Below are 19,805 nucleotides of genomic sequence, written 5' to 3' on the forward strand. Positions count from 1 at the left end.
GCCATATGCCAAGGAAACAGCATGTTATGAGTTTTGTTTTTCTTTGAAAGAGATGAAATAAAGTTAAAGAAAGGCACTGGAAGCAGGTTTCCAAATGAGACTTATGTAGTGTACTGCTTTGATATCTGCCATTAATCCAGTCCAGTTCTTAATTTTCAACACTTTTGTTCCTGTTATCACCGTGACTTTTAACACGTCTATATAAGAGCACAACTTTGCACTTTTTTTTGAAAAACCAAAAGGTGTAGATCTAAAAAATCTAAAAATCTTCAGATCCAACAAGTGTCTAATCAAGAATCTATGTAATATAGAATTATTTAAGGGACTACAGTAAACCAGATAATTTTTTTTCATATGATGGAGAACAAAAAAAAGTTAAATTTCACTTTTTATGATCCAAATGGAGGCAAACAACAAAAATAGCCACAAACAAGAAACATAGTCACTGAGCAGAAGTAATCAAAGCTCCCACACTGAAAATGGAAAAATAACACCTTGATTTACTGAGAGCAAGAGTTACATCCCGGCGAAAGAAACTCCTCTGAAAAGTAGTTCTTGAACAGTAACAAGGACACATGTGTGCCATTTCAAAGCCACAGTCAGGAGATAGAGATGGAAAGTGAAGAGAAAGCTTTTTTTTTTTTTTTGCTGTCGTCCTATGTCTTACACTCTTATCTGCCTCTTGGTGGGATTAATGCCACCTAAAAGCTCCTCTAACCTTTCCGATTGATTCATGGAGTTCATTTTACAATAACTTAGAGTTTCCTTGTGCATTAATTTCCCCTGCACTGATATTTATCCTTTGCAGGGTTCAAATTCTGGCCTTTTCCCTCCTGCATAAATTGTTGCATCCAGGTTGACTGTCTCCTGGTCCCTCAAGCTTGTGAGTGGTGTAAGTGCTCTGGTGTCATCTCCATGGGTACAGCATAATTAACTTGCAAAGTATATGTTTGTAACTGGGAAGCTCCTTTTTCAGTTAACCAATGCTGATGTCCAATTGGCCTTATCAGTTTTATAGTGTAAAAAGGTGATGTGTATAATTCAACTCTGTAGCCTCTAACCCTATTTTACAGGCAACATTTTGTGATATTTAGCTCACATCATATGTAAATCCAACACTTACATCTGTATCATTTGCTATGTAGTACCATTTTATATATTATGCGTATTTTTACGCTGAAAATACGCATATTTACATTTGAACTGCACGTAAAAAGGGATCAGACCACAGCACAATTTCTGGCCCATGTAATGAAGACAGCAGATGTTTTTTATATTCTTGGTATTTACTTTGTCATAGGTTTATATCTGTTCCATGTTAGTACACCAAAAACAACATTTGTAGACATAAATAGGTGAAAATACATAAATCAATTAATAATTTGTAGAATACTGTCATAAAAACGTCAGTTATTTTCAGCAAATTAAAGTGGCTCGATGTAAGAATTGCTTTCATATTCATTATTTTTTTTTGTCTTTTTAGAAACATTGTTATGGCGGGGAAGCCAAAGCGTGAGGTGGACCCAAGAGCAGAGGCTCGGAGTAGGCGTGAACAACTTTATTTACAAACACGAACACTTATTAGGAACGGTGAACATGAAACATAAGCTACGGGTTTCCGAGGCTATGGGCTGTGAACATGGGTCGTGAATGACCGTGAGCTCAACGAGGAAATAGTGCTTCGAGATCCGGTAGTCAGAGGCATTGTTTGCAGGTGGAGATACAAGGGATGGATAAGTGTGGTCAATGAGGTCTGCGTGAGTATGGAGTGATACAGGAATTCCAGATGGTGAGGCAGGCAGGCGAAGCTCAAGAGCATATAGTGAATGGGTCGCGACTGAGATTGAATGAAGAAGACCCATTTACTATATGCTCTCAAGCTTCACCTGCCTGCCTCCCCATACAGGTGAGTGTGGTTATTATAAACTGGAGGACTAGGGTTTCTTTGGAACAACTAGAAGCCCAAGATAACTAGCTAAGTAAACGAGAACAATGATTAGCTAAGGACATGAGAGGCTGAGAACTAACGTAAGGTTAGCAGACAACCTGGCGAACACTAGTTGTGTGCACTGATCTTACATACAGCCGGCCTAATTAACCCACATGAGGATCCTGGTTGGAATGAAGATGGCTCCGCCCAGAGGAAGATACCATAGCATTGTGGAAAATGACTGCCACTCATCCAGACCATGGCAAACACAGAATTAGATAGTGGATATATGTTTAATAGTCATAATACTCACATTACTTTAAGGACTAAAATCAAAATCTAAAACACAGGGAACTGTTAAAATAAACCCAGCCTGCTAAAATAATCCACCCACAATCAATAAACCATCATGGAACAAGAAAAAGGAGCTAGGAAAAACGGCACCTGTTGTTTGTTGTACATTTATGGTGCATTTTAGCCATATTGCTAAAATACAGCAGCGTCACTGTTAGTTGATATACTACTTTTGTTCATATTTGGAGGTATTCAACTGGCCCATGGACATACTGCTCTAATGTGTCTGGAAATGAAGAGGCTATTTCTTTTTAGCATGCGTTCTCACCATATTATTTTTACATTATCCGATTACCAGACAACAAACTTTCCTCTCATACCTGGTTTGTAGCTAGTGATTGGCCCACTCAATGTTTATTTATTATTTAGAAATCGTGAAAGGGTAGCAGTACAAAGTAGTATTGATGTCTTATAGCAACCACTCAGCCCATTCTCCTGTGAATGCAAGGGCAGCACATTGGTTGAGGTTATAGATGTTATCCAGCATGGTCTAGGTGAAGATGGTAAACAGGGTTTTGTTGTTAAAAAGGAGGGTTGGGGCTGTGGGGTAAACATATTGCCTTATATTAGCAATTTTATTGTAGCTCTCGGGGGCCATGATGCTGGAAATGTGGACCTACCAGTGTCTATCTCCAAAACAGTCTTGGATCTAACAGCATATATATGTGATATTAAGGACAAGTCATGAGAGTTAGTAGATCAATGTTTGGAATATAACTGAATAACAGCTTGAATTACAGACCCCTTTCTCACACATTTTACTGCTGAGTCTACAACATGTGCTGTAAACACACTTTAATAAGACATAAGGCAACAAATCAATAGAAAGGTTTCCCTGTCCCATATGAAAAAAATCTGCCAGTCAGTAGATTTCAGCCTTGTGTTTTGCATTGGCTAGATTAAGGTGAAGTCTTTAAAAAAATCAATAGGTTAGACCCTAAGAATTTCAGTGTCAGATGTCATATATTTTTACACAGACCGTGGATTTAGGCTCTGCTTATTTAAAAGCTTCTGAATTGTTTACCGTCTATCTTTTTGTTTCAACTCATAGGTTGGGTTCGTTCTGACATCTGTAGTGGATAAAAGGTTAATTATTGATAAGTGAACCAAGTCAAATGTTCTGGGGGTTTTTTGGTTTCACTGATAAATATGTGTGTACTATTCAGTGTTTTTTCTATTCTCTCGTGTTTGAGATGTGAGATTTGTGAAAAATGAATTTTAAGTGAATTAATTTTAAATCCGATAATTCAATTCATCTTATATTTTTTGCAGCAACATAGGACTCCATACTGAGCCAAGTTCACAGCAAAATGTGGTTACAGTGCTTTGCAACATAAATAGTTATTTTGCTGTGTTTTCAGTATGCTTGTTTTGTCTGTTTTTCTGTTTTTATTCATATTATAGTTGGCTGGACTCATTAGCTAAAGATTTTTTCCTTTAACTCCAACTACTTTTTCCAACTAAACTAATCAAGAATGAACTGAAACAAAAACAAAATATTAAAATATTAAGTGAATTCACGATAGAGTTCTGAAAAAATTAAATTTCAGTGTCTGAAATTTGAATTGAACACTGACTGAAAGCAAAGTTTAAAAATGCCATTGGTGCCAGGGGTTGTACATTATGAATATAAAAACCCTGACAGTCCTGGAGTTACAAAAATAACAACTCAACAAAATAAATTATGTCAATAACAGTAATGGTAGTGATTTGTCCTGAGGGACAGGTAGACCTACAAGGACCCACATGACAGCTGGTTATCTGTGGTAGCTGTGCCGAACCATGAATGCGATTCAGCTGAATATTACTGATGTTGGTGTGCAGAGCGAAACATGATTGTGTGGGCATATGGAGATATGCAGAGTGCGCAGTGCCCTTGTCAGGACTGGCAGATGGAAAAGGTTAATTAATAACAGTTGTTTTAGATTAAGGAGCAGAGCCACTTTTGCTGATTTACGGTTATCATCATCACCATTCATTAATAAAAGCAGGAAAAAAATAATCAGTGTGTGGTTGTTTCTTTCACAGTGATAGTCATTGTGTTTACCAATTGGTACAAGCCTAAGCAACAGTATTATTCAAGTTTTATTTGTCCTTGCACACAATTTGAGTATGGTTTCAATTTTTACTTTCAGGATTTTTCTCCAAGATGCAGATTTAGTTTTTTAAGCTGAGTGGGCATCAGCTCAGAGGAGAGTTTCACATGTTCTTAGAATGCTATTAATCTGTTTCATAATATCAAGATAAGATATGAAGACTAAACTCTATTAGAGCAGTTAAGATTAAATTATCGGTCTGCTTTTAATATTGTCTGAAGATTGCATGTAATTCATACGGGTATAACACACATTTAAGAGTCATCATACAAAATGTTGTCATTAAAAATATTTTATTAAAAACATAGTGAGCCAATTACTTATTAATATGCAGCTCATTCATTTATTTCTTTTTGGTACATAAGTTACAAATTAGATTTTATTTATCTTGGATTGACACTAGCACAAGGAAGTCGTTAGTATAATAAACAGCTATTTTCTCTACTGTGTAAGTAGATGATGTATGATCCGTTTTTTTAAATACCAAAGAGCTGTTGCTGCAAACCACTCTTTTCTTGTCAGCTACTAATGTCTGACCTCTACCCCTTTTAGCTGAATGGTTCTATTGGTCATTAACGGTAGAAGACGGCTCACTCAGCTTTCTTTTCACATCAGTTAAGGTTAGTGTTATGAGTTTGTTAGAACCGGGCACTGCTGGAGGCAGCAGAGAGACAGTGCTTGATACACAGCACACCCATTATTTTTCTCACATTTTGCAGTATAACTTTATAAAAAAAAAAGAAAGAAAGAAAACAACAACGGGAGAGTAAATGTCATGAGAGTGGCGTGCTGTTCAAACAAAACTTGTGGGTTTATTACATCGACAACCACAGTGCAGGTCATTTCAGTCACTTGCTTACAGCCTATTTGTGAACATTTCTTTTATTCTCTTTCTGACAGATGAAATCCTTTCTTCACATTTTTGTCATTTACTTTCCAATGATAAAGCTCAACAATTAAATTATCCCACTAATATGTGTTGCTAAGTACACAGCTTGGCATTTTCAGTGCATTAAAAGGCATTGTAAGAATAATTTATCTGTATAGCATCTTTCACTGACATCAAACAACATAATTTCATCACGACTAGATATCAAATTTAAGATTAGAATTTAATAATAATGAATAATAATGGATTGCATTTATATAGCGCTTTTTGGGGCCCTCAAAGCACTGTACAATTCCACTATTCATTCACTCTCACATTCACACACTGGTGGAGGCAGCTACAGTTGTAGCCACAGCTGCCCTGTGGCAGACTGACAGAAGCGAGGCTGCCATATCGCGCCATCGGCCCCTCTGGCCATCACCAGTAGGCGGTAGGTGACACAGGAATCAAAATGAAGTAAATAGTGGAAAAATCAACAGTATTTAGTACATTACTTTATTGTATACTTAATGCATTCTACAAAAATAAATAAATAAAAAAATGTATCGCACATCCATTTGTAAAACAACAAACAGACAAACTGAACGTTACCTTTATGCTCTTCATTGACGTAGCTTTCTATAAATCTGAAGCTATGGGATGGGCCAAAGTGTTCAAAGACAGATTTTCAGACAGATTGTCTCACAACTTAACAAGAACAGACAGCTCCCTTTTTGCCTCCAATGATTGTTCGGAGACCTCAGACAAACCCCTTCTTGAAATTTGGAACCTACATGGAGCTCTCCATCTCAGTGAGTAAGTATAGTTAGGTCCCAGGCAGACACCGTGAAATGGGCACTGCTCTGGATCACAGAGCAGGCCAGTGAGCCCATACTACTCATAGCTGGTCCATTTACCATGGCCCATTAGTAAGATCATACTCTGCTGGCTACACAGCACTGCCATTCATTCATCCTTCTACGCTGAGAGTGTTTGACCACACTAATGTTCAAGGTACTCTGTTCAGCTCACTAGCTTGCTGCAGCACTAATAGCTCTGGGCTCTGGAGGCTGGTAATGACTACACACCAGGCTAGACATGTAGGATTGATAGTTTAAATTAGATAGTGTATCTTAACGAATGCAGTGCTTAGACTTATTGATTTGTTTTGTGTGTGATATCAATCGTGACAACAGCCACATTCCAGGTGATGGAATTCTTATGAACCTCCAGGCTATTATCTTTTAATTGGCAAAACAAATGAACTCATATGATATACAATAAGAAAATGTAAATATCAATACAATAACTTGCAGTCCTAGAGGAGAACTTGGGTTCTTATAATATACTGTATGACTGAGTTGTTGCACATGCACTGTATGTGTTGTGTAAGTGTGTGTCATAATGCAACGGCAACTATTCCTGTCATCTCAGTGATTTATTACCCGACTAGAGGCTCTGTGGCCTGGCCGTGGCCATCTCCTCAGGCCACAGGAGTCACGGTATGCAGCTACATCACATCGGCAAACAGCACAATATTGCCCTGCTTCGCTTCGCTGATGCCAGCTGACACATGAATCTGTCTGTTGACAACGTGGTGTTATGTTGGAAACCTTGCAGGTCAAGTATCAGAGCAAAGGGTTAATGTGAAAATAGATTAAAACCCACAAGGCTTAAGTGGGATTGTGCTTCATACTTCTTTCAAACTTTGGTAAAGTGGTTTATATGAGTTACACACTCGTGTGTGCCGTCCACCCTCAGAGTGCTCGAAACGCAGCAACTCTGGGGCCAAGAACGCCATCTAGTTAACGGTAATTTTATTTGGAACCGGTGAAGACAGATGTGATGACTGAGCTGTTCTGGCCTCTTCAGCTCTATAATCATTTCTCCATTCTCTTTAAGTCACCATATGTATTAAAATACTATTGTTGCAGGCCTGTTTAAGCCAGAATTATTTCTGCTCTAAATTGTGCTTTTAACTGTAGCGGTGAGGACGGGACATTGTCGTACTCAACCATCAGAAAATATTTTTAAAAATTACAAAAGGTCTTATTTTCACCTTTAGGCATTTGATCGGTACCCACAGAAAGGGCATGCAATGTTTTATTTATTCATTAATTTATTTTAAATTACTTAATTTTTAGTTGCAAGGTGTGCCTAAGTGCAAGAGTGTGTGATATTTTAATAAAAGTACCTTTAAAGCTATATTACAAAGCATTTTGTTCCTGAACTTGAACTGGACACTTTTAAGACAACTGCAATATTTTTTCTGCACTTATCTTGTGAATTTAGTTTTAAAAGTAATTTAAATATTACTTTATTTAACTAGAATGTATTATTTTTGACTAGAAGTATCGTGTGGGATTGTATTCATATTTTTAAATGTGTTCTGAAATAATTAATAATTGCAAAAATAACTTAACTAAGTGAATATAAAAAGCTAATGCTTGCATAATAACTGATGATTTGATATTACACTTCTTTTTTGTGAATTTTAGTTCAGTGAATACTTCTCTAAACATGGTACCGTCTAAATATTAGCATGTCGGCTTTATCATTATCTCTGTCAGTATGCAAGGTTGATTTTTGCATTTAGGTCAAACCACCTCTGTGCCCATGCACAGAGTTGCTAGTATTACTATAGACTCCAAATCTTCTTATAAGAAGTTTATCTTTCAAAGGAACCGAAGACTCGCTAGGTTTTCAACGCAGAGCAGCCGCAGAAAGTGTAGACTGTATTTCCAGAGGTGCGAACAGATTACTTGATGACAGCTCCAGTAGCAATTCAAGGGAGAGGCTATTTTGAGATCAATATCTGCAGATGAAAGAACAAGAAAGGAGAGAAATGAAAATCCCATCAACTGTCTGCTTTGCAGTTTTAACCAAATGAGCAAAACTTTTCACTTTATCTCAGTTCAGTAAATGACCCGTGTAGTCAGTCTCAGGTTGTCTCAACTTAATCTGTGAATTTCATAGTTTTAGAAACACATATATTTCTGTGCTATATTAAAAGTATTTAGTCCTGAATCTTGTTTAGATCTGTTACCAAAAATCAAATACAAAATTAGGCTCTTGGAACTATGATCTGAACCATATGTCCTATAATGCTTTTAACAAGAAGCTGGTAAGGGCCACCAACATGTCCACCTCAGTCGACGCTTGCTAACATCACTGCCATGTTAACAACCTCCAGGATGAGGAACATGGAAGGTAATCATAATGGTGGGCGCTCTTCTATCTTAACATAAATCCTGCAACCCAATCTGACAAACCAGAGCATATTTAACATGCACCGTAACTGCCGTGTTAATTATTAACCGTAATGAAGGTCATGATGCTCTGATGTTACCGGAACTGCTAGGTGAGTCTCTCCACAGCAAAAGAAGATATAAAATTATTGTTTTTTAATACCTGAGAACCCAAAGATCACAGGTATCCAGCCCATTGTTGCTCTCCTCAATTTTTTTTGACAGATGTCACTACCATCAAATTCAAAATGAACAAATAGTTTTCTTAAAATTATACATATTCTAATTTCAAATATTTTACATGTTTTCTGTGTCCTATTGTGAATAAAATCTGGGTGTATGAGATTTGCAAATCATTGCATTCTGTTATATACATTTTACACAGGTTTCTAACTTTTTCAGAAATGGGTTTGTGTTATTAATTCTCTCGCCGACAGCAGATGCTTAAACTAGGCTTAGTCCAAATTCATGCATTTAATATGATGCTATAATTAGTTCTTATATTTTGAGTCTTAACTCTAATCTGGTTTCCTCATTCCTTATGTTCAAAAGTACACCCGGAGAACAAGAAGCACTGCATAAATATACATTCTTCCTACCAGTGTTTCCTACCTTTTTTGCTATTCTAAGTGCTGACAAAGATTTAATTTATTTGCTGATTCAAGCATAAATGTTCACAATTTCCAGCGCTCAAAACTCATAACATTCTCTATGTTGAATAATTCAACATGTTTTAAATTAATAATGATTTTCTACTCTCTCTGTAATTGACATTGTAAATGTCACACTTTGTACATTTGAATGACTTATACATTTGATTTGGATGCAGCTTCGTTTGCAGGAAGAATATAAAAGAGAGCGATTACTGTATACTGAAGAATGGAGGAAATTCAATGTTGTTTGATGCTATTGACATTATGCTTGGTGAATTTTTTTCTCTTGTCCCAGGGTGCACTAGGCTGGTGGAATCTCTTGTAACCTCTAAGCAAGGATCCCAAGGATATAGACTGATGTGTCTCACCTTTTGTCCCTCTGCTTTCTATTTCAGCTTAGACCTCCTTATTCACAGTGTTCAGTAACACCAGTGTTTGGTTCCTCTAGCTGGAAGCAAGCCAGTTATAAATGCCATTTTACAAATGGGCCACCACTGTGATGAATGTTCTCCTGTCTTAGGATCATGACCCTGACACTGTAAAGCAATGAGATAAGGCTATTCATAGAGAAACCCAAAGAGACAAGTACATTAGCAATGAGGAAACTTTCTACTCATGCATCTTTTACAGAAGGATATTTACTTCTTATGCTTAAATCTATTTGGAGGTGGCTGTAGCTCAGAAAGACCAGGTAATCTACTAATTGGAAGGTTGGTAGTTCGATTCCAGGCTACTACAGTCTGCATGCCAAATATCTAAGGTATTAACCTCAAGTTGCTCTGTGATGCATCCCTTAGAGCAGCGGTCTCCAACCTTTTTTGCGCCACGGACCAGTTTATGCCTGACAATATTTTCAGAGACCGGCCTTTAATGTGTCGCGGATAAATACAACAAAATAAAACTAGTACCGGTATCGAAAAAAAGAAGATTTATTCATAACACACATGAAAAGACCCAGGAAAACCGAGTTAACGATCAAAACGATAACAAAATAACGCTGAAAACCGATAAAAACCCTGAAAACCATACATTTCACACCTGAGCCTCAACTCTCGCGGCCCGGTACCAAACAATTCAAGGACCGGTACCGGTCCGAGGCCCGGGGGTTGGGGACCGCTGCTTTAGAGTATGAACGTGTAGGAAGGAAGCATGGAAAAAAGCTCTTGTATGAATGGGTAAATGAAGCAAGTCGTATGCAGTGCTTTGAGTGCTCCGGTAGAGTATAAAAGTGCTATATATATAAAATCCAGTCCATTTACCATCTGTGTGCAGATTCACGTCTGTTCAAGTCTTTTTAAAGTCTTATCAAAAATAAATGTCGAGATGTTAAAAAAAAAACCCTCTATGTTATTACAAATAAACCTCTGTTTTCACAGAACTGGATATACATGCACAGTCCTAATATTTATGGAGACTTATTTGCTATTCCAGCTATCAGTGGACATAGTGGAGATTTGTATTCTATCTCCACCTTTCATAGACCTGCCAATGAGGAAAACAGCAATTTTAAAAAAAGAAAAAAAAAGCAGTTGAAGTGTAGGGAAAGTTTTAATAAAATCACATCTCTAATCCTGTATCTAATCTCCTTATCATTTCACCTGCATCTGGCTCTAGAATGCTGTGTGCATGCCAGGATGGAAGGAATGCATGAGGTACGCACATTTTTCTATAAATGCCATTTTAATATGGAACATGCCATCTCCATTTATGTGTGTGTGTGTGTGTGAGAGAGAGAGAGTGCGAGAGTGTGTGTTTGTGTGTGTCTCCAGTCCAGTCTCCTGTGTGTGTGCACATAAATATTACTTCAGTATGTCTAGGGACTGGAGACATGAGTTCCCGAAGGTTTATCCCAGTGATTCCTTAAATGAGAAAAGGCAACAGTTCCATTTAAGATTTAATTCTGCAAATATTGATGCAACTCATCCAAATTTATGAGTGCTGGAGCATTTAGTAGTAACCTGCACAATAACCCTGGGACTGTGTTCAGACTGAACAATCTGCAATCAAACCATTTCTGCCCAATGGCTGCTTCTTCCCAAATGACAAGATTAGCTACCACAACCCGTAGCTTAAGTTCTTTTTGCAAGATTAACTGAACATTATTAGCTAAATTAAAGGTGATTAATTAATGATGGTGTAATAACACAGTGATTACAGAACACTAATATTTCATTGGAAAGAACGAATGAGGTAATTTCACGACATGAATTTTTAATATAAGGGATTAAATTCTGCTGACTTGCATTTTAGATATTTTCTTAATTATATTTTGGATTAACAGCTCGTGTACTTTTTAAAATTCTGGCAGTCTTATTGTTCAGTATCTGAAATAAAAATCTTTCTTTCATTTTATTTACTCTTTAAAAACTGCAGCAGATCTTTTCTATGTCACAATCCCGTAATGATCACCAAACTGTTAACTATATTCTTTTTGCCTCAGTTTTTTGTTTGAAGATATGCGTGTGTGTTTATATCGTGCGTGTGTCTAGTGTTTTTGTACAGTTCTGTTCTTCTGTTTTGTTGTACTTACGGATTAGCCACATCTGGGCCATTATTTTATCAAGGGGTTTGTGTAAGTTTGTTATTTTGTGCTGACTGTGCTAACTGTAGGTCAGGCGTCTCTGTTGAGTCCCAATTCTGGAACCATCAGCTCCCCAGTGTCCCCTGCAGCCAAACATCCACACTAGCTGCCAGGCCCATATAATTCCTGCTGCTGACAACTCACTGAGACATCTTTGTAATTTAAGATGTAATTCTCTTTTCCTGGGAGCTGTATAAAATCTATATTGCAACCATAAACAATCCAGGCTTTCCTGTGAGCCTCACCATCTTCCTTTTTTATGTATGCAGCGAGATATTGTTGGAGATGTGCAATAGCAAGCAGTTCTGTTGCCTGAAAGGCCAAGCAGCAATAAGGTGGAAAGAGGCCGTGTCCCTGGTCATCCTGATGGAGGTGGATGTTCCCTCTTTACATAATTTTTGTACTCTTTTCACCTTGTTCATATTCTCCACCTTACAAGTTGAAGCAGCTATCTAAAGATATATATACACTTTTTATTCGAGTCTAACAGGTTTCTCAGTGCCATCATAATCTGCAAGACCAACATTTTTAAAACTAAGACTACTCATCATCACCAGAGGCTTGAGTTCACAATGTTAAGAATATTTTTGTATGTGGTGGTTGAGGTCCTCATTATTCCATGGAGTCACTGTCCTTTTGGTGAGACGTTTTACGTCCCCCCCCCCCCCCCCCTTCCATTTAGAGCGCTGGAAACTGATTTGTGACAAATACAGTAAGTGAAATAATCATCATCATTATTTTTTTCTGGTTATTTATCATTTGCCTGACAGAATGTCAAAAGCACTGAATTTCAATTTTGTATTGTTCTGCAGTAAGGCTAATTATGCATGTCTAAGTCTCCAGCTACCGTAACAATTTGTGCTTATGAGGCTGCTCATTGTGGCAGTTCCATGTGTCTGCTGCTGCAGACGCTCCAGGCATTATTCCACTTCAGCCTGACACCAGTGTCTCTTCAAATTCCATCTCATTGCATTAGTCATTAAGCTCGGCACTGACACCACCCATCATATCATTGCCTTAATCACATCTGAGCTCAACTGTGTACATATGACCATATCATTAACACAGACTTCCATCCCTTCTCTACGCCCCCATCCTTCCATGCCCTTCCATTTTGCTCTTGCTTTATTTTCTATCTCAGTCTTGACCCCGTGTTTAATTCATCACACTGGGTAGTCCAGGTATCTGTACAGTGACAAATGACATTCACTTTAAAATGATTCATTCAGTGATTATTTCCACTACCTCACATGCAAAATTATTCATCCTCAGGGTGGGTTGTTGGGGGTGACTGGGATAACTAACAGTGATGGAGTGCAATGTAGGTTACTAACCTTGTGCAAAATGGAAAAAATGTTCACCATCCACTAGTGCAGAAAAATATGATGTTGGTGAGATTTTTCTATATCCTGTCTCTCTGGGTAATGATGAGCATAGCTCGGCCAGCTACACTGATTATTAAAAGATCTATTTTGTGTGTGTGTGTGTGTGTGTGTGTGTGTGTGTGTGTGTGTGTGTGTGTGTGTGTGTGTGTAGGGACTGAACTTTGCTGATGTGGTGATTACAGATATCCTGTCACCCGTCTAATAGTCAACTGTGGTTAGACCAGGATTCTGACACACATGTACCATTGTAGCTAAGCATGCACAACACATTGACACTGTGAAAGAACACACCAAGTTTCACTTAGACAGAAAAGCTAAATAACACCGGTGATATTTTTACTATATAGACTTAGCTATACGATGCGTCAGGCCATCCATCTTTTTATTTATTTTGCTCCAGCTTGCTTGCTCTGACTAAGTGATTGTAATATGTGAATTGACAAATCTAATTCAGGAGACAGTATTCTCCCATGCTGGCAAAATAAAATTTACTGTTATATTTGCTTCTTGTGCTCCCTATGCCCATAACAGCATCCCAAGATGTTGTATATCTAACTATTTTTAGCCTTGAGTAGAAACCTGCAAGCAGCATCATTTCTGGACATAAATGCATAAAACTACTTTCATCTGCTGGATGACTCATAAATGTGACAAGGGGCAAAGTGTGATTTTATTTGGCCGTCAGCTCATAATGTGTTCATAGTTTAGTTTGACAGTGCAGCTCATATTTTCTTGTTAACATATGTTTGGCTAGGCAACACTTTCATCTCATTCTGATGCATATAGACGGCTCAATCTGCAATTTCTTTTGTACTCTCATTTTCATTTTAGGAAAAATTATGATTAAGGTGGCCAATGCATGATTGAGGCCTTTCAAGAAAGGCGAGCGTTTGATGGATTAAATGCACAGATGCCGTGACATTTTATCACTCCGCCGCAAAAGAGGTCATTGCATGAAACCGTTGCACAGCGCTTTCCCGTTGTAAAACATTCTGTGGTAACTTTAAAGAGCCTCCAACTTCAGTTATAGGACTGTTATATGAATTGTCATTGATTTATCTTGTATCATTAAAGCAGATCATGGATGCATGAAAAGAATCACTTTTTTTTTGCTGCAGCACAATTGCATTATATAGATAAGCCAGCTAAGCTGTTCCTCGACCTGAAATTAGATTGAATATGCAAGGACTTTGAGGCTTGCACCAATTGGGTTACAACAAGCCGGATTATTGGAATTCTTAAAATGGGCTTTTATTGTGCGGTTTAATATTGTGAGGAAACTAGCACATGTGCTGCAGGGACCAGCAGTATCTGTAACAAAAGGGATTTTGGCACTTCCTCTGGCTATGGTGGATTAACCCTATCTGTAATATGCTCTATTTTAGGGCCTGACTGATGGTTGTCACTTCCCAGGTTCTCAGGAGACACTGTGGTCTGCAGCAGTCAGAGATTTATATGGAATTAACATGGCTGGAGTTGATGGTAAATGACAGCTGCTGACTCTCACTTGGGATCCACCTTAGCAGGATAAAGGTATTTCTGCTTGGTCTTTCTTCAGCCTCTGTGATTCACAGTAATGAGGTTTGCCTAGCCACTCAAGTCCTCAGAGAGACAGGTGATCGTCTGTTGACTCTCCTCACCACGTTGACAAGATATTACTGCAGAATCAAATATAATTACAGGAACATGTCAGCGCCATCTGCAGTAGAGAATCGGGGTCTTACATCTAATAATGATTTTCTTTGTCAATTACTCTTTTAGCCATTATATGTTCTGGAATATACAAAAGAAGAGTAACAAAGGCTGTGGGTGTCATTTTTCTCTATAGACAGTGAATGGCTGCAGTTAATGGTACTTTAAGATGACTTTCAAGTGAACTACAACTTGTAATAGCATAAAAGAGGGAATAATTAGGAAAGAGATGGAGAAGGTATATGTTGTTAGTAATATATGTGACATGAGATAAACAATAAATAAGGTTTAGTGTTTCATTTGCCTCTTAGGTGCTTCTCTACAGACGTAAATCTAAGTGTTGCCCGCTCACAACAAGAGGTAATAACCCTCGGGGCTGCCTAAGCCCTAAGCTATTGTTATCCAGTGCCAATACCCATCCCTCTGCAATGCACTGTTAAAATTTACTGTCAAAGAGTGAAGTGGAGCTTCATTTTGACCTGATTTGGTCAAACAGCTTAATAAAGCCAAATAGTCTGAGATCGAGATGGAGGAAAACAAAGTTTTTTTTTACAGCAGCAACTGCTTTCATGCCTTTGCTTGGGCAATTTCACAGAATTATTCAATACATAAATTATATCATAATCCTGTTTAAAAGAGAGCTTTGATATGATCTATAGCTGATAAGACTTTTGCTTGTAGGATCTAAATTCTTTCATTGGCGGATTCAAGATCTGTAAGTGCAGCTCGGTATTTGGAGCACGGTTCAAAAACTGTGTTGTGTTATGTTCTGGTTAGAATGAGATACTACAACTGTAGTGACTATGGATAAGCGCTTTGGTTTCATTTTCCACAGTCACGGTCAGTCAAATATTTATCAGAATATTCAAATTCAATCCTGGTTTTCCACAAAGGTTTTATTAATGAGATTATATTTCCAGATAGACGTATGATTGCCATACTGTTGCCAGCACTAATTTCTATAATTTTTGCTCATTTTTCTAAATGGTGACTTGACTTGAGGACATCCTAGTGAAGTCCCCATGCTCCGAAAGGAAACCAAAGGACACAAACATTGCTTATTGTCCATAATTCAAGTAATTTTTATCTGGTTTTGACAGCGCTTCCAACTCTTAAAAGGTATCCAACTAGGTTTTTTGCTACAGTGATTTTAGTTGTTATTACTGATTTTGGACATTTCCTAAGACATACTTATTTAGTTAAATTAACTGATGATTTCCAACAGAAATGCCTTTTGATTCATTTATGTTCCATAACTGCCTTATCAGTTTGTGTGGAGCAGGAAAGATAATACATGGGCATATATTTGGTTAATCTTATATCTAACAAGCAAGCAGATGTTGTGGAGTAACACAAAGTAATGCTAATAATTATTAGTGCATTTTCTAGTTTTATAGACTACTCAAAGCACATTATGAGATACATTCACTCATTTAGACACACATTCAACAGTTCTTTTATTGGCTCATTGTCACTCTTGGTTTGGTTCAATATTACACATAGAAACATGTACTGCTAACCCATTGGGGGGAGATTTTTCAGATCATTTTCTTGCTCAAGGACATACTGATATGCAGGCTAGAGAAGCCAGGGATCAAACAACCAACCTACTTATTAGTCGATGACCTACTCTAACTAAGAGCCGTAGACCCTACAAGCAGTGTAGCAAGTAAGTTCCTTTACTTTGTATCGTGGTAAAATAAGCAAAATAATACTTAATCTTTATGGGTAACAACTCGTGACCTGACAAATACCATTTCATTCCCAACTTCTGAAATAGTTTGTGATACACCTCAAGTATACAATCTAAAGTGGCACTAAGACTTTGCATATAATATTACTTTTTCCATTACAATTCCAATACATAACTGAGCTGATTCATATAAGAACAAAAATGGAACAGCCTTGAACTATCTAGGCATCTGTCCAGTAAATACAAGTTTTAAATTCAGTGACCCCAATGCAAGTGGCAGGCCTGTCCTATTAAAAGGTCTTTCCTCCCTGTCTTTGTCTCTTTGTAAACAGATCTTTAAAAGGCGATGACTTTGCCTGGCCTGTGCTGCTTCATCTGCGAAGTTAGAATCATCAAGAGAAGAAGCCCCAAGCTATTGATTTGTGATCCCTCATATAAACACACACACCTACTCTGTTTGGCTTAGTGTCACTCTTGCTTTGGCCTTTTAAAATGTTATTTCTGGCCAGCTCGTATGGGTTGCAGGCAAACATTAAAAACAAAGGTCTAACAAACTTATGGCCACATCAGAAAAATTCTTTTTTACCCTTTACATTTCACTGCTCAACAAAAGGAAGATGGATAATTACATACCGCATGATAAAAAAGCCATCTGGACAATTATTAAAACACAGCTTCTTTTTCCTCCACAACCTTGCTATTTCTTGTCACTTAGCAGAGGCTTGACTGTGTCAAATCAATGTCAAATTTAAATGTTAATAGAATCCTAAATTATTCACCATCTAGTTTAGCCCATTTGACCCAGTCCCTGCTCGAAATACCTCTCCCATATAAATATATGATGGAGAATTATGGATCTGGCCAAGTCCAAGGGATCTCAAGGTGGGGAAATAGGAATTATTATTGTTGTTGTGTTTTTTGATTTTTTACTATCACTATTAAGATTTTTCACATCCTTAGTTTTACTTTTGTAATTAAGCTGACAGAAATTATTAGTTATACTATGAGATAACTCAGAACATTTATTAGTCTATATTAAACACTTTACACATATTATTTCATATATATTGAAGATATGGAAATTTCCAGTTGTTCAGCTACTCCCTGCCAATTCCCAGATACCATTTGCCTGTACTGTAAATCTACTTGACCCATAATATTTCAAGATTTCATGGTTTTAGGCTGGAAATTAGCCTGGCACTTGCAGTGAACCTCTGCCTTATCTCCGGTGTCAAGTTCAGTCCAGTCCCAGACTGTTTCCAGTCAAAAAACAAAGTCTGCAACACAAAACGGACCTACACATCATCAGGCCTACCAGTTGTGAACTGCCAAGTTCAGTCTATAACTTTTCCTTCAAAGTAGCAAAGTACATTTCTTTGGTAATTTTTAATAACATACAGATTATTTAAAATGAAATGTATTACTTCCTTACACTTACAATATTATGGCAGAGTATTACATCTGCATTCTGCTGTTAAAATCTTCATTTGGACAATAAACCTTAGTATCAAAGTGATGCTTATGAAGGATCACAGTCACTGCAGCCCTGTATAAGCCTGTGATGCTGTCACCCTTAACTTAGAAGAACTTACAAGAAAGTAAAGTTGATTTCTCAGTGCATCTGAATGTATCACATGTGTAGGCAGTGGTTATATATATATATATATATATATATATATATATATATATATATATATAACAATGAAAATACAGTCAGAAAAGTGTGTGGTGTTTGACTGGGATAAAATGTCATTGTGAGGTAGAGACTGTAGGCAGTGAGTGGGCTCGTGGCATCATCACAGAATGTGATTTATTATTGCAATGGAAAAGCACTGAAACTTTCATTGAATCGCCAAGAAATCATTTATCACTTTTATTAGTCTCAAGTATTCCCTTTGCCATTCAGCCTACAGCCATCCAAATAAGCACGGAGGAGGAAGTCAGATAGATTCAACACCTAATGGCAGCAGCAAAGGGACTGATTCAGATATGTTCCAGATGTTTTATGATTAGACATAATGTCCTTTTTGAAAAGGCAACCACGGCTGCAGCCAGAGCAATTAAACTGTCTATTTTCAGCCATCTGAGAACAATGTACTGCCCCAGAGAATACTAAACATCTATTACGTAATTAGAGGGACTGCACACCATATGTAAAATCAAGTCTTCCAGAAATCATGAAAATGACAGTAAATGGTAGTGGTAAATGGCAGTTGTCATTATTCCATCTGTTCTCGTCACATATCACATGAATCACATGGTACTTTAACAATTTGGCACAGACAACCACCTGCTCACATGCTAATGCTATAGACATCTGTTGGCCGAGACACAAAAGTAAAGTTTTATCATTTTGCCTTGAAGAAAGACATTCCATTATTTTCTTGAATCTACCGAATGATTAATTCCACAGGGCCAAACCATTTTTATTAGACTCCATTGAGATGAAAATAACTAATGACAGGTTCATTGTACTTCACTGAACCTTTGCTTTGACTTATGTGATATTTTCAGCCAGCTGGTCTGAAATGTCTTGGCACCAGTCTGTGACTTTGTAAAACTCTAACAGGCTGCATCCCTGTTTTATTTGTCTTGACCTTGACATTTTCCTACTGTTCCATATGCATGCTTTTATGAAACCACATGTCACTCTTAATGCAGTTGGTGCCGTGCTGTGTCAGTTTGATGCACTAAAATATGTGACACGCTTTGAGAACAACAAAGCCCCCACACTTCAATCAGGGGAATAAAATACGCACGTAGGAGACATGCACACAAAGACAAGGACAAAATCCACACACGGCCATATGTGATAGCTTGCAGTCATTAGCAGACACAAAATGTATGTAATAAAAATCGTGATGAAGCACATCAGCAGTAGCCACTGTGCAGTGTTTCATCCCTGCAGCGCAGTCATTTAACGAACAATACCCAACAGCGGACAGCCAAATATTAGTTTTCCCGTTCTCCCTCTGTATCCAATGTAACTAGAGGGGTTTACTCCACCCCCTCTACTCTACCCCCAAATTGCTCCTGCACTCATTACTTCAGCAGGATTGATGTTTTCTTTTCATAAAGCACCAAGTTGATATCCCATGGATTTAGAATTAATAAAATATGAAGGACATTAATATTCCCGGCATTCGTATTTTGCTATTATTGCAGAGGGGCTATTGAAGCCCCTGCCTCACACAGCTGTCAATCAACCTGCAGGTATGCTGTTGCTGCTCTGACCCAGTCAGGCTGAAGGTGAACACCAGTGACAGACTTCAAGCAGCTCCTGCTAGGACATTAAAGGGCATGTA

The 19,805-nt window shown here is 37.7% G+C and overlaps 1 long non-coding RNA gene across 1 annotated transcript in view; it reads left to right on the forward strand.

The window, feature by feature from the left end:
* The window catches only part of LOC147305661 (uncharacterized), a 30,777-nt gene extending 13,163 nt beyond the window's left edge, over nucleotides 1–17,614 (forward strand). Inside the window, exons 2-3 of the long non-coding RNA XR_015126671.1 lie at nucleotides 14,501–14,648; nucleotides 16,833–17,614. This is a non-coding gene — a long non-coding RNA (uncharacterized LOC147305661). The remainder of the gene's footprint in view (nucleotides 1–14,500; nucleotides 14,649–16,832) is intronic.
* Nucleotides 17,615–19,805: the final 2,191 nt, after the last annotated feature.

Source organism: Aulonocara sp. 'chitande type north' Nkhata Bay, linkage group LG20 (genome assembly GCF_057382095.1).
Source record: "Aulonocara sp. 'chitande type north' Nkhata Bay isolate Kocher_YH1m ecotype deep benthic linkage group LG20, A_spYH_male_GT1.1, whole genome shotgun sequence".
In the NCBI taxonomy this organism is placed as follows: Eukaryota; Metazoa; Chordata; class Actinopteri; order Cichliformes; family Cichlidae; genus Aulonocara; species Aulonocara sp. 'chitande type north' Nkhata Bay.